Source organism: Pinus tabuliformis, chromosome J, assembly GCF_031772625.1.
Source record: "Pinus tabuliformis cultivar Carrire ecotype Pingquan chromosome J, CPIR1, whole genome shotgun sequence".
Classification (NCBI taxonomy): domain Eukaryota; kingdom Viridiplantae; phylum Streptophyta; class Pinopsida; order Pinales; family Pinaceae; genus Pinus; species Pinus tabuliformis.
In genome coordinates, this window is record NC_142295.1 from 1,344,537,175 (window position 1) to 1,344,551,303 (window position 14,129).

Below are 14,129 nucleotides of genomic sequence, written 5' to 3' on the forward strand. Positions count from 1 at the left end.
CTCTATTGCCTCTCTTAGTAAGTTCCCTATCGCTTAGAAGTTTGACAGCCCCAGATACACTGCTCACCTCATCCGGGATCCCTTCCCTCAAAATGAACAACCACTAGGATGTTTTCCTACCATTTAGCTTGGAATACGTGTCCCATCAACTTAGTCTTATATTTTTCTTACATGAATTTTTAGGAGGGCTATTACAAATATAACCATATAGACACTCATCTAGGTGTACGAATTATAATAACTCCTTATGGTAACCTTAGACACTTTAACTAGATGACCTAGTGCATTGTCAATTCCTTCAAGGGTTTCTTCTTCCCAAAATTCCTTTGGGAGGAAGAATATCCTAATCGAGACAATTGTGTATTTGAAGTTCTATTTATGAGGGTTGAAATGCTCTCTCCAAAGTAGGTGCTATAAGACCATGGAATTGAAGAGCTTAGGGAAACTTTCAAATATTCTTGAATAATATGAGATTGGGCAAGATGATGGCGAAGAACCTTTGGATCATAGTTCCAAAGCTATTTGTCTTTCAAGCTTCAATTTATTTTTTATCCAAGTGATTCAAGTTTCTTAGTGGATGAGATGGTGGTACTACATGTATTGGTTGTATTCTCTCATCCTTCTTGATTCCACTACAAACATGGGGTCCATGGATCCCTTGTGTAGGAATTGATCAGATTTCCTTGCTTATCATGCCACTCCAACTAGTGGTTTGGTAGAGGCTTCAGGATGATATAGAAGGTCTTCATAACATGCTTGTTGCCAATATGGGATACACATAGCTTGTTGCCCGTATGAGATGCACATAGCTAATTGATTGCAAGTGCATCTCTTGATGTTATATTTCTATAAGAGGGGGTTGGGCTCCATCCCCACTCAATCCTCACGAGTGTGGTCAATCACCTAAATCAATTTAGCATTGGATTTTGTTTATGATAATATGTTTAATATTGACTTTACATATCTTATTACTTTTTATAATTTATTTTTTATTTTATATATATTAATTCTATATATATATATATTATTTATTTATTATTTATGTGAATATTTAATAATTTAGAAATTAAATTTTCTAAGATGTAAACCTTTCACCATATTTTTTTTTTTTATATTAAAAAATAATTTACATTTAAAAAAATTATTCTCTTAATACTTTCTAAATTTAAAATTAAAGTAAAAATTTTTAGGTATAGTGATTGGGTAAACATTGTATTCTTTCCACTCTTTTGCGGAACGATCAATACAATAATGTCCATAGCTTATTCCATATTAAAATTGATTATAAATTCAAAGCAGTGAGTCCAAGTTTGAAATTATGTAGTTATAATGTCTTTAAAACTAATTTACAATTTAATCCTTTAAAAGTTTACATTCAATGTAAACCAATCAAAACAAATTTTAATACTAATTCTAATAATAAAATAAGAATTGATTTCCTGAATTTTAATTTCATGTAGCTTACAATTTAATCCATTTTAAAATTTTCTTTGAATCGAAATTTTAAAACTGATTCTGATAAAATAAAATTTGGTTTCTTTAATTTTAATTTCCTTATGATCTCGCCATAAAAGTGTCTTCTTTTGTGATGTCAACGGAAGAATGTTCGTATGTAAACATGTTAAGTCTGGAAATTTCACTAAAATATAATGGTTTCAACTATTAATTGTGGTCTCTTCCACCTCAGAATCAATCTTTTTGGAACTCACTTTAAAAGTAAATTTCATTTAATGAAATTATTGGGTTTAAGCTGTTTTCCAGATTAGTATGAAGAGATGTTGTGATAGGATGTTATTAGTATGAAGAGATGTCGTGATAGGATGTTATATTATAAAAAGATTTTGGTGGTTTGAATTACATTAAAAATTTTAAATTAAAAAAATAATTATTAATAATTAAATTAGATTACATTTATTTTTTATTAAAAAAATTTTAAATTTTACATTACAACATAAAATTTACGTTAAAAAAAAATTATTCTAGAAATTTGATTTCTGACATAATAAATCTCAAATAAAAATAAAATTATATTGATATAAACATGAATCAAGTGAGAGATGAAATACTTATGACAAATTAAATTATTTTAAATGTAAACTTTTTTAAGTTTACATTAGAAAATGAAATTTACATAAAAAAAAATTGTACTAGATAAAATCTCAAATAAAAATAGAACTATATTGATATAAACATGAATCAAGTCAGAGAAGTCAGAGATCAAATATCCCAAATGTTTTTTAGTTAAAATGAATCCATTCTAATATAATAAATATATTAAATAATAGACTTAGAAATTTACATTCAATATGAACAATTCTTTAATTAATAAATTTAATAAACTCTTTATTCAAAACTAGATATCTGCTACATGTCGGCATGAAATACAAGATATCTACCAGACAATCAAACGAAAAAAACCTAAAAAACACCTTTATTAGCCAGGGGACTTTATTGCTCATTTTGGAAATTGGGTACACAGTACTTAACATTTTGTCAACCCTAAACAAACACCTGCGAGAAACTAATTCAATCTCTAATTTTGACAAACGCACGCCTGCGAGAAAGTAACTCAATCTCGAATACAAAATACAAGAGGAGGAGTTTTGCAACCCACAGCTACCCGCTAATATGTGGAACCGTTTCTATAAGAAAAGACTTCTATTTTCACAGATTCCACTCGAAATCTGAAGTCCTACTTCGGCTGGGCAATGCATTTTAGGCCTGGTGTTAGAATAGCCCAGACTTCTTGAGCTTTGCCCATTGTGATTACATTAAATCTTTCAGTCATATCCAGTTCTTTAGTTTGCCCATTTATGTCATCCAACGGAAGTTTCCAGATGAAACAGTGCATAAGCTGCACCAGACCAAAATCTGCAAGAAGCGTTCCCAATTGCTGTCCTGGGCCTCTTCTCCTGCCTGCTCCGAAGAGAAGGCACGAAAAGTTCTGATCAATATTTTGATCTACCTCAGACCCATCTCTTTCCATGAATCTTTCTGGCATAAACATTTCGGCGTCCACCCATGACCTTGAGCTCCTCGCAATAGCCCAAACATTAACGAGAACGATAGTACCACGGGGTATTTCATAGCCCAACACATTACAGGAAGTACCAGCTAAGTGGCGCACCACGAAAGGGCGTTTCCTTCACCACAGCTTGTAAATAAACGAGCTTAAGCAGGTCAGATTCGCATACCATGCGATCCATTCCAACTACCCTTTCCAGCTCATTCTGTATTTTCTTCATCACTGTAGGGTTTCTCAACGGTTCCGACATTGCCCACTCTATCACTGTACCCGCTGACTCCGCGCCACCAAACAATATGTCCTGCCAATATCAATAGCATGATCATGATCATGATCAATAGGTATCTAAATCGAATGCAACATAATAACAATCTAGGTCGGCCAATTTTAACTTACAAAGGGAACTCCTTTTATACCATTTCGTGAAATTTCAAACTCTCTATCATCCACAAGATTATGTGTGATGTGGGGGTCATTCCGGGCAACGTGCTCTTCTATTATATTCTCAAACAAGTGGTCTCGTTCCTTTTGCAGCTTCTTCATCCGGCGGTTGAAACCCTGTAAATCCATCCAGTCTAAATAACGTACGAGATCTCCAATATTAAGTGACCCTAGTAACTTAAAGCTTTCTCTGACTATTGAAGAGAAAACTCTTAGCTCTTGCTCAGAATACTTTCTACCGAAGGCCATCCGGCAGATTATAGCTGTAGAAGGGAATGCCATGGTTTGTTTGATGTTTAAGGGAAGACAATCATCTGAATTAATAATAGAACGAATCATCGCAGAGACTTCCTCTTCCCTAATAAAGCGAAAGTACTCTAAGCGCTTGGAGCACAGCAACTATAAAGCGCACAATTTTGTCATGTGCCTCCAGTAAGGGCTATACGGAGAAAAGGCGATGTCCGGAAAATTGAATGTCAAATGCTTCGTAGCGGCTGTGGGAGGTTTATTCGCAAAAAGCAGATCGTGCGTTTTGAGAAACTCCCTGGCGATCCCTGGCGATCTCTGGAGAGGAGACGACTAAGGCGAGGGCGGGACCGAAGCGGAGAGACATGAGTGGTCCGTATTTCATAGAGAGTGCTACTAAGGCTCGGTGTGGAAACTCTCCCAATATCTTTCCCAGCATGTGAAGATTGCCGATGATGGGCAAGGGGAAGGGGCCAGGAGGCAGCCTGTGCTTACTTCTTTTTGAGAAAAAAAGTCACCATTGCCGTTACATCAAAATCCGTAGGTTCTGCTCTTCCAGTTCCTCTATCCAATTCCTCTATCCAAGCAGAAGCACAGAAATCTGAAATCTGGTATGTCTTCCTTCTTTTTCATTAAATAATTTAGCCCTTAGCAGTGCAAGTTGCATATCTGCGCACACAGAAACATGTGGTTGCTTGTTCTTTCCAATCACTGCGGGATCTATGTCAATGTGAACAATTTTTGCGCGGCTTGCAAATGACTCCAATTTACCAGTCACCCTATCATCAAAGCGAACACCAAAAGCAACAGATCAGCTTTATCCACTGCATAATTTGCATAAACAGTCCCATGCATGCCAAGCATCCCTAAGCATTTCTCATGAGAAGATGGAAAAGATCCCAAGCCCATTAAAGTACTGGCCACTGGAATGCATGTATGATCTACAAATTCTCTGAGTTCCAGACTAGCATTGAGGCAACCCCCACCAACATATAGGACAGGTTTCTTAGAGTTAAACACCAAGCGCAGGATCTGCTCTAACTGAGAAATCTGTGGGGCCTTTGGGAGTCTATTAATATAGGTATTAAGTTTTAATGCCTTGTTCCAGTCTGGAACAGTTACCTGCTGCTGAACATCCTTTGGGATATCAACTAAAACAGGTCCCGGCCTCCCAGATGCTGCAAGATAAAATGCCTCTCTGATGACTCGGGGGATATCATTAACATCCATGATCAAGTAATTGTGTTTCGTGATAGATTTAGTCACCTCCACAATTGGAGTTTCTTGAAAGGCGTCTGTGCCTATCATTCTCCGAGGCACCTGACCAGTAATAGCAACCAAAGGAATGCTGTCAAGTAATGCATCTGCAAGACCACTTACCAGGTTGGTGGCACCAGGACCAGAAGTTGCAATGCAAACACCAACCTTTCCAGTAGACCTGGCATACCCCTCTGCTGCAAATACTTCTCCTTGCTCATGACGACAAAGGACATTTTTGATGAACTTGGATCGAGTAAGTGCCTGGTGAATTTCCATAGATGCACCTCCAGGGTAGGCAAAGACATCTTCAACACCCTCCCGCTCTAAAGCCTCTACAATGACGTCTGCACCCTTTCTTGGCTCATTATCTGCATAACGTGAAGTGAATAAGCTTGGAAGAATATTAAGAGATGTTTGTGATGGAACCTTCAATTCCACTGCAGATTCACTCCATTCTTGTAATGTGCTCTCAACAATTGGAGACATAGTTTTATCAGCCTGAAGCCGAAGATCCCTTTTTGTACGATATTCTCCCTCATGACTAACCATTACTGGCACCAAAACCTTTTGAAAGGATTGGGTGTTCTTTGCTGGCACGCAATGAGGTCCCAGAAATGTTGGACTTAATTTCAAACTAGCCATTGCCATGGCCAGATATGCCAAAAGACTTGAGGCCTTGCTTCAGAACTCAACTCTGAAAATCTTCTTGCTGACTTGCTTTGAGATTTCCTTGACTGGAGCCGAGTTTTCACAAGGATCCTCAATAGACAGAGCTCTCCGAGCTTGGGATGGAAATGACTACTCCGAAACTGAGAGAATTTGTAGATAATACATGCATACGAGTGGCCAGTATTTTAATGGGCTTGGGATCTTTTCCATCTTCTCATGAGAAATGCTTAGGGATGCTTGGCATGCATGGGACTGTTTATGCAAATTATGCAGTGGATAAAGCTGATCTGTTGCTTACTTTTGGTGTTCTTTTGGTGTTCGCTTTGATGATAGGGTAACTGGTAAATTGGAGTCATTTGCAAGCCGCGCAAACATTGTTCACATTGACATAGATCCCGCAGAGATTGGAAAGAACAAGCAACCACATGTTTCTGTGTGTGCAGATGTGCAACTTGCACTGCAAGGGCTAAACTATTTAATGAAAAAGAGGGAAGACAGACCAGATTTCTGTGCTTGTATGGAAAAACTGTGCTTCGATAGAGGAACTGGAAGAGAGGAACTAGAAGAGCAGAACCTACAGATTTTGGTGTAACAGCAATCTTGACTCCAACACCATTATTTTTCCCATGTGAAGATTGCCAATGATGGGCAAGCGGAAGGGGAAGGGGCCTAGAGGCAGCCTGTCCTTTCCATGCCACTGTCAACACTACAAAAAAAATAGCAGTGGCGAATTTGACAAAAAAAAAATAGCAGTGGCGAATTTAACATAAAACTGTACGCTCTGCGAAACTGGCGGCTGCGTAAATTCCAACTCCGTCGTCATTGTTAAGCTTGTCCAGGTAGCCCACGACAATTAGCCGCACCAAGCACAAACTGGTGCAAAATATTTATAATTGCATCTAGCATTTAAATATGGCATATTTCTACATCACTATGACGATTCTACGTTCATTAGAATATTGAATAGCATTTTTCATTCAATTTTTCGCAATGGCATGTGTATAACATTTCTTAGCATTCGCTGAACGATAGTATGTGTGACAAACTCATATAACTATCAACATGTTAAATACTTAAAAAAATATATTATTTTGTTTTTAGTGAAAGTTGGGCAGGGTAATGTTGAAGTGGTATAAATATTTGTAAACACATGCTAAGTTAAAAACTAACCAATATAGATTAATCTTAACTTCGCATCTATCGAGTACTAAGAGGGATCAAATTTCTTGAGATGCAAACCACTAAAAAGAGATTTCATCCCTCTCTACTTTTGAGAGATCCAATGTCAATTTCTCTTCTTCTTTTTTTCTTATTTTCACACCTACTACTTTTACCATTTTTTCATATCCTTCAAAGGAAAAGGGAGGTTGGAATCTTAAACCATTCAAATCTTTAACTCTAGATATCATAGTAAATGTCAAACCATTTCTCTCTTGCTCCCGAATATTAATAGTAGCTTTCTCCAAAGTGAGTCCTTGTGACTTATGGATTGTTAAGCCCAAGCAAATTTCAAAATAAGTTGTTTTCTATTACATCATTCAATGGGTATAATAAGAATTATTTGGGTGAATGATTCATCCATGGTACTCCCATGTAATTATCAAATCTTACTAAAACATAAGTGAGTCGTTGTAGGGGTGAAACTTAAGGGTTAAATACATATTTTTCTACGATTCCAAGAGCACCATTTATGAGTTCTGCATCACTACAAAATGTTTGATGTAAGTATCACTCTAACTCAAATTGCAATAAGTAACTCAAGTTCCATTGTTTCTTCCTCTATTTCAATGTATTTGTTTTTTCTTTTTGTAGTGATGTTAGTTGCAATGACACCATTTAGGTTTCTTAAACAAAGCTTATTATGATTTTGTACATCATCATTTGTCACAAACAAATGTATTTTCTTTTCTTATCAAATGACTCTATTGTGGAACTATCAAAATGTGTATTTGTGCAAGTCATGAGTAATTTCCATGTTCAATAGTTGGTGTCGACTCCCTTACATTCATCAATAAATTGTGAAAAAATTCTTTGTCGATTGCTTTGCCCATCTTATCGAAACACAATATCAACGTTCACAACCGTTCCAAAGGATTAGAAATGTTTGAATTAGATTAATATAAAGATTATATTAAATAATGATTTCAAATATGTTAAAATGGATATAGGCTAATTTTATTTTATTTTCAGTGTTATGTAAACTTATCTAGTTAGATATATACTTTATAGTTTACAATGTTACAACAACTAAAACTCTTCAACAATATAATTGCAAGAACCAAATTTTAACTAAAATATTGTAATTTCCTAATATTTAAACTAAAATATTTTAAATATAGTATTCAAAGTAAAATAATTGTAACATTTTAATATTTAAACTAAAATAATTTAAATGTAATATTCTAAGTAGATATTCCAAATGTAAAATTTTAATATTTAAACCACAATATTTTAAATGTAATGTACTCTCACTAAAATAGCCTGAGATTTTAATATTTAAATCAAAATACAAATACATTTTGTTTATATGTTCGAGATTTTAAATCTAGAAAATTTTATTTGCCAATAATATTTATTCATATAATTTTCATTAATTATATATTTTTGCTATCATGATCTTTTCTACCAAAGTTTCTTTTACCTTTCATTTTCCACCTTAAACAATTTTAACAATTCGTTGTTGTCAATTATGTTGTGTCTCCCCAACATACAATGGTGGTTAAAAACCACGAATTTGTTTGGTAAAATGTAAAAAAAACATAATATGCAAGCTATGAGGAAGAGCAATCGAAATCAAAATCTAGTAAAATGGAGATTAGAGAAGTTTGCAACACTTCTATAGGGTACTTAGTGCATTTAATGTTGGAATTTTTTCTCTGCATGTGAACCGGATGTGATGGTGCCAACAAATGGGTACTCATTGTCTCTAAAATATACGGATCTACCAACAACATTACTCAAAAGAGAAGATATATTATGGTTCTCTCAATTCACATTTAGGACCATAAGAAAATTGAACAAAGATGAAGTACTTTCAAGATGCAATGCAAGTTAGTCCTTTAATTTCTATTATGGTAGATTATCTATCTCTCTAGCTTCCATTTATCTATCTAGATAGACTTTCTTAGTTATAAGTCGTTACCCTATTCATGTTAAAGATTGTTATTGAATATCATGAAACATTGAAATAATAATAATAATAATAAAATATTGTAATTTAACATATATGGTGAAATAAAGCGATACAAAACTAAAAAACCATTATCAAATTTATGTTTGAGAGGTGAATGAGATGTGAAATTTCAGGCTTGATTCCATGGCCATATCTATATGCTAGTTACTGGAGGGCCGAAATTAAATTAAATTTTTATTAAATCTTATATGTTAAAATTTAAATGTTTCCCTAAAGGGGGTGTTCAAATGTAAAGCCAAGTGGCCTCAGGATTTCCCCTTCGCACGTGGCGAGCATGGCATGAGTAACTATAGGTATTGAAAGATGGGATGACCATCCTCACATATTTTTAGACACGAAGACTATTTTTGTTATGTCTCTCAGGAATTTTGGGAAGGTTCTTGCCGATTAGGAGATGAGTGGTGGTTGCAAGGTGGTAAGGTTGAATGAGGGTGTCCATATGAGCTTGCACTAGAAGATGAACAACCAGTGACAAGTAGAGGTAGCCCCTAATGCATTAGTTTGTGTCTTGGCAAACTCTGAGGCATTAATCTAAGACCCTTAGAGAAATTGACTTGTTTTACATCCTTCCATCTCGAACTTGGTCTTGACTGTGGAAAATCTTCTTACAACTAGCAGAGCAAACCCTCTTTCAACCCCATGCTATGTGACTCTCACGTATCTATAGTCATATGGTCATGGATTTTTTTGAGGCTTTTCGTCTGAAGGTGGTGTGCTTCTCGTAGAAATTGGATGTTTTTTTGGGCTAGATATTTTGGGGGAATGGTCGCTACACAACCTGGTGGATTGGGGTTATTCTAGAGTCTTGTTGTGGACTTTTTAGTTCATGGAAAAGGTGGTGTGACCGGTGGCTTTAAGGTCGATATTCCTATGTGCCTCAAGTGCTTTGTATCTTTTTACTCCTTGAGCATTTGGGGTGTCTTCTGTTGAGGCCACTATCAGTCCTCGCCTTAGGCAGATTTTGTCTTTGGGTGAAATTTATCTCGTTGTGGTCTCTACTGGGCAAGTTTGCACAACCTGTAATTGTCTGCGTAGGGTGGGTATACAAGTCTCCCTCAAAATTATGCTTAATTTTTTGGGAGAATTTCCGGGGGTTTTTCAAGTCTATGGGCACCCTAGTGTTTTGTGGGATCTATAGTGCTAACATGTTTTTTATCTCGCCTAGTTGTTTGGTCTCTATTTATCTTATCTATGGTCTAGGGGGGTGGTTCCTATGTGGATTTTATGGTCATATTTGTGTTTCAAGCGTCAGATCATAGTGCACCTTCCTCCATGCCTCATCAACAGGGTCAACCTCACCGAGGTGGTCGTAAGCAAGGGTGGGCAGGCCAACTAATGTAGGAGAATTGAATCGAAACTATCATTGTATTTTAGTAGACATAGGGGGTATTTTGTTTTCAAGGAAGTTGGATTCTTATGTATGTAATTATTAATGCTTTGAGTGGTTAAAGTAGGAATTAATTCGATAAGTGTGAGGACATTTGTAAATAGTATCAAGTGTAGGAGAACATGAATGATTAATGATGATGAGAGAGTTGGAAATCAATTGAAACTCTTATAGGTCTCATGATTCGAAGAACTAGAGAGGATTCTTAGGGAGAAGTAGGAGTTAAAAGTGGATTTAGAAAATTTTCAGGAGTTAGTTCAACAAATTAAGGATCTGAACTAGAGTTAGTTCAACATAATCTTTTTGTATAAAGGTAAGCCTAAAAGATTGAGAGAAAGTGAGTCAGTTAGTAGTTAGAGAGTTAGGAAATAGGTTTTGTCTGTAAGCCTATGGGTAGGTAAGAAAATAGAGGCCACTGATCAGAAAATCATGCCAGAGAAGAGACTCTTGTGTAAATACTTGTTTATTAATATAGACAACTCGATTTGCATTTCATGTGTGTGTATTGGGTAATTAAGATATAGATCGTGTATGATTTTGAGTTATTCTACATAACTTAGGTTGTAGGTGCAGAATCAGAGGCAGAATATAGAGAAGAGTGATTGAGAGGTGTTATTGCTTTACACACACCGATAGTACAGGAGGAAGCATAATGGCAAGAGTGGAGCTAAGTTAAGGAGGAAGTTGTGATGCAGAAGAGCTAAAGACCAGAACCCTAGAGTAACTCGAAACCATAGAAGAACATTGAAGAATGGCGTAAAATAAAAGTAAAGAGGAGAGTAGTAACTACAGTGGGGGTAGAAAGTATGGGATGCCTTGATCATGGGTGAAGGCCCACAGTTGATCTTAACCTTTGATTGTAAAATTCAAATGCTGACATCATAATCAACTACGGGGGTTGAAAGCTTGATAACCCACGTGCTAATTGAAGACTCGCAGACCGTCGGATTGAATGATTAGATCAAGCGTGCCTTGATCAATCAGTGGAGGATGGTGATCTGATTGTTTTGATGAACGGGACAAGTGATAACCGTTAGATCTGGAGAGAGAAGATCAATGACAGAGAGTGAAAGTCAATGTGGGACGGAACTGCTATTCAATTGGTGAATTGATGTTCAATTAGAGAAGTGCTATTCGAATTGATGAATTGTTGTTCAATCGGCGAAGTGTTGTTCAATTAGGGATTGTTGTTCAATCCCAAGTACTGTTCAATTACGAATTGTTGTTCAATCACGAATGTTGTTCAGTAGTTGTTCAATTGACAAAGTGGAGAGGAGTGGACCCGAAAAGGTTGTATGCACGGTTTCATTCCATTTGAAGTTTGGTTGTGTTATCGCTTATCGCATGCGAGAGGCGATGGAGTCACAGGTCAGTGGGATGCGATATTGCGACAGCCGTTGATCTGGTGGACGAAATCAATAGTGGACAGGGAAATTGCATATCATAGATCGGGAGTTCTGAAAGCATATTATTAAGAGTCTTGAATCCCGCGATTGCGATAAAGGTATGCATTGATAAATGTGCAGAGGCGAGGAAATGCGATAAAAGGTAAGTTCACGTATGTTTGTGAAAGATTTCTATTATATAAGGTTTATAATAGAAATAAAGCGCAGAGAAGGTTTTATGGGTCGATTACATGCACAGTGCACAGTACATTAAGGGTTAATTAAAGTTATGAGGGTGAACAGAGTCCCGATGAAAGGATTGACTAAGGGACATACTGGGTTTAGTAACAAATCATTCTGCTGAGTTTTAATCAAGGGGGCCTTAAACCTTAAGTATGAAGTTTTGACCAGCAGGTCATTGAAATTCCTAGGATTAATGAGATTATGCATCTTTTATATGCATACTATGGGTATCGCAGGTTTTCCTTGCGTCACCAACACACAAGCAACCAAATTTTGTTGACTGCGGATTCAGTGAGTGTGGAAGGTGTGAGTGAGGTATTTCAAGCACAAGGCCATTCCTCGGGTAGCGTGGCTATGCCAGTCACTTTGGACTCAATCTCAAAACAACTGAGAAGAATCTAGGCCAACCTAGACATCCTCAGGGAGCATAGATATGAGTATAGGAATGAGCTCACGACATACATAAATGGCATTCACTTTAGTCAAAATTAAATTTTGGATCAGTTGGTCGACCTCAGTCAGAGTTAGAATCAGATGGATAAGCACGTGCATGCATTGGAGGTCAGAGTTGAGAACATGTATTTTTGCATGCATGGGATTTCTAGTGTATTTTTTATGCCTCCTTTAAATGATGCTCATAGGATTTTTGTTATTTTGTCTCCTTTTAGCATGTAATGCTATTCATCCTATCGGAGATAATGGTTCAATGTGAATATTTTTTGCATACTTCGGCTCTCCTTGATAACAAAGCGAGTGAGAGTGAAGTTGGGGGAGTCGTTTAGAAACATTTTATATATGTATTTTCCTCGTAATATAATAGATGCTTTTAGAACAACAAAAAATATGTTAAATGTCAAATGTTAAACATTTACACTTGAGATCTACCCCATACTCGGCTATAGAGCACCTCTCAGCAAAATAAAAAGTTAAACATAATATAGAATGTAGTATGTGGAAGATGTTGCAGTGAAACTAAATGAGTGTATATATTTAAATGTTGATTGAATTAATAACAAAACTTAAATGCAATAAAAATAATAAAATGCACATATACATTTCATTCAATTTTTTGCAATGACATGTATAGCATATCATCTCATTCTTTTAATGATAGTATGAGAGACTATAATTACATAACTATCAACACCTTAAATTGATTTTATTTTATTTAGTAGATATGGTAGTAAAACTTATTATATATTAGTTGTTAATTTTCAGTTATCGCATGATTATGGGGGTAGCGATCACTAGTTGTTATTAGTAAATTCAAGTTGACTTATTACTCTTATTCAAGGAAATCCAAACCACCTATAATTATCTACTAGTGGTCCATAAGGGGACATGCTTTCACTCTTACACCATATGTGTGTGTTTTGGGTCATTAATGTTTTTCTTTAAGTCTAAAAAAGACTAGCACTTAATCAACCATAAGTAGTTCTAGGACATAGGTCTATAACATGTTAAATTGCTATAAAAAATTGTATTTATCTTTATATCTATAATTGTGGTGAGATATAATTTGAAAGTATATTCTTTCAAAAAAAAATATTTTAAATATTATTTAAATTAAATTTTAATTTTAATTTTAAAATAAAATTTAAAATGATTAAAATATTAATAATTATTTTCTTTAAATATAATAAATTTTCTGTTTAAAATTATTGCATCAATTAAATAAAGATAAAAGTAATAAATTAATAGGTATATCAAAATTATTCGTAAACATCTTTATCATAAATTAATATATTTTAATATAATTGACTTCCCCATATAAACTTATTAGTGATGATGTGTACATTGATAGTAAACAAGGGCTACATAGTAGCTAGTATGTGTCGTTTGGCTTAAATATAGCTTAATTAAAAATAGAAAACTAAAGACAAAAAATTGATCACAAAAATAAAAACAACTAATAAAATATTATATTGGTGAATGTCATCACCAAAATTAAGAAATATGATTAACTAATATTATTTAAATTAACATATATACACTTTAATATATGTGTGAGCTTTTTATTTTTATTAATATATATAATTGTTTATAATTAAATTTATTAAAATATGTTTTTTAATATAATAACTCATCTTAAATTGAAAATAGGATGAAAAAATTATAATTAAGGAAAAATGAAATAATAGAAAAAGCAAAATAAAAAATAAAAAATAAAATAAATTTAAAAACAAAAAATTATTAGCTAGTAAAAATAGAAGGTAATAAATAACCCATAATAAAACCTCAACCAATCACCTTATAAATAAATAAATATAAATAATAATA

General features: G+C 34.7%; 2 pseudogenes; both read right to left on the reverse strand.

Moving 5' to 3' along the window:
* Positions 1-2,692: 2,692 nt before the first annotated feature.
* LOC149232347 (cytochrome P450 71AU50-like) lies at positions 2,693-4,193 on the reverse strand (annotated as a pseudogene).
* Positions 4,194-4,276: 83 nt separating this feature from the next.
* On the reverse strand, positions 4,277-5,777 carry LOC149232348 (acetolactate synthase 2, chloroplastic-like; annotated as a pseudogene).
* Between the last annotated feature and the right edge of the window lie 8,352 nt (positions 5,778-14,129).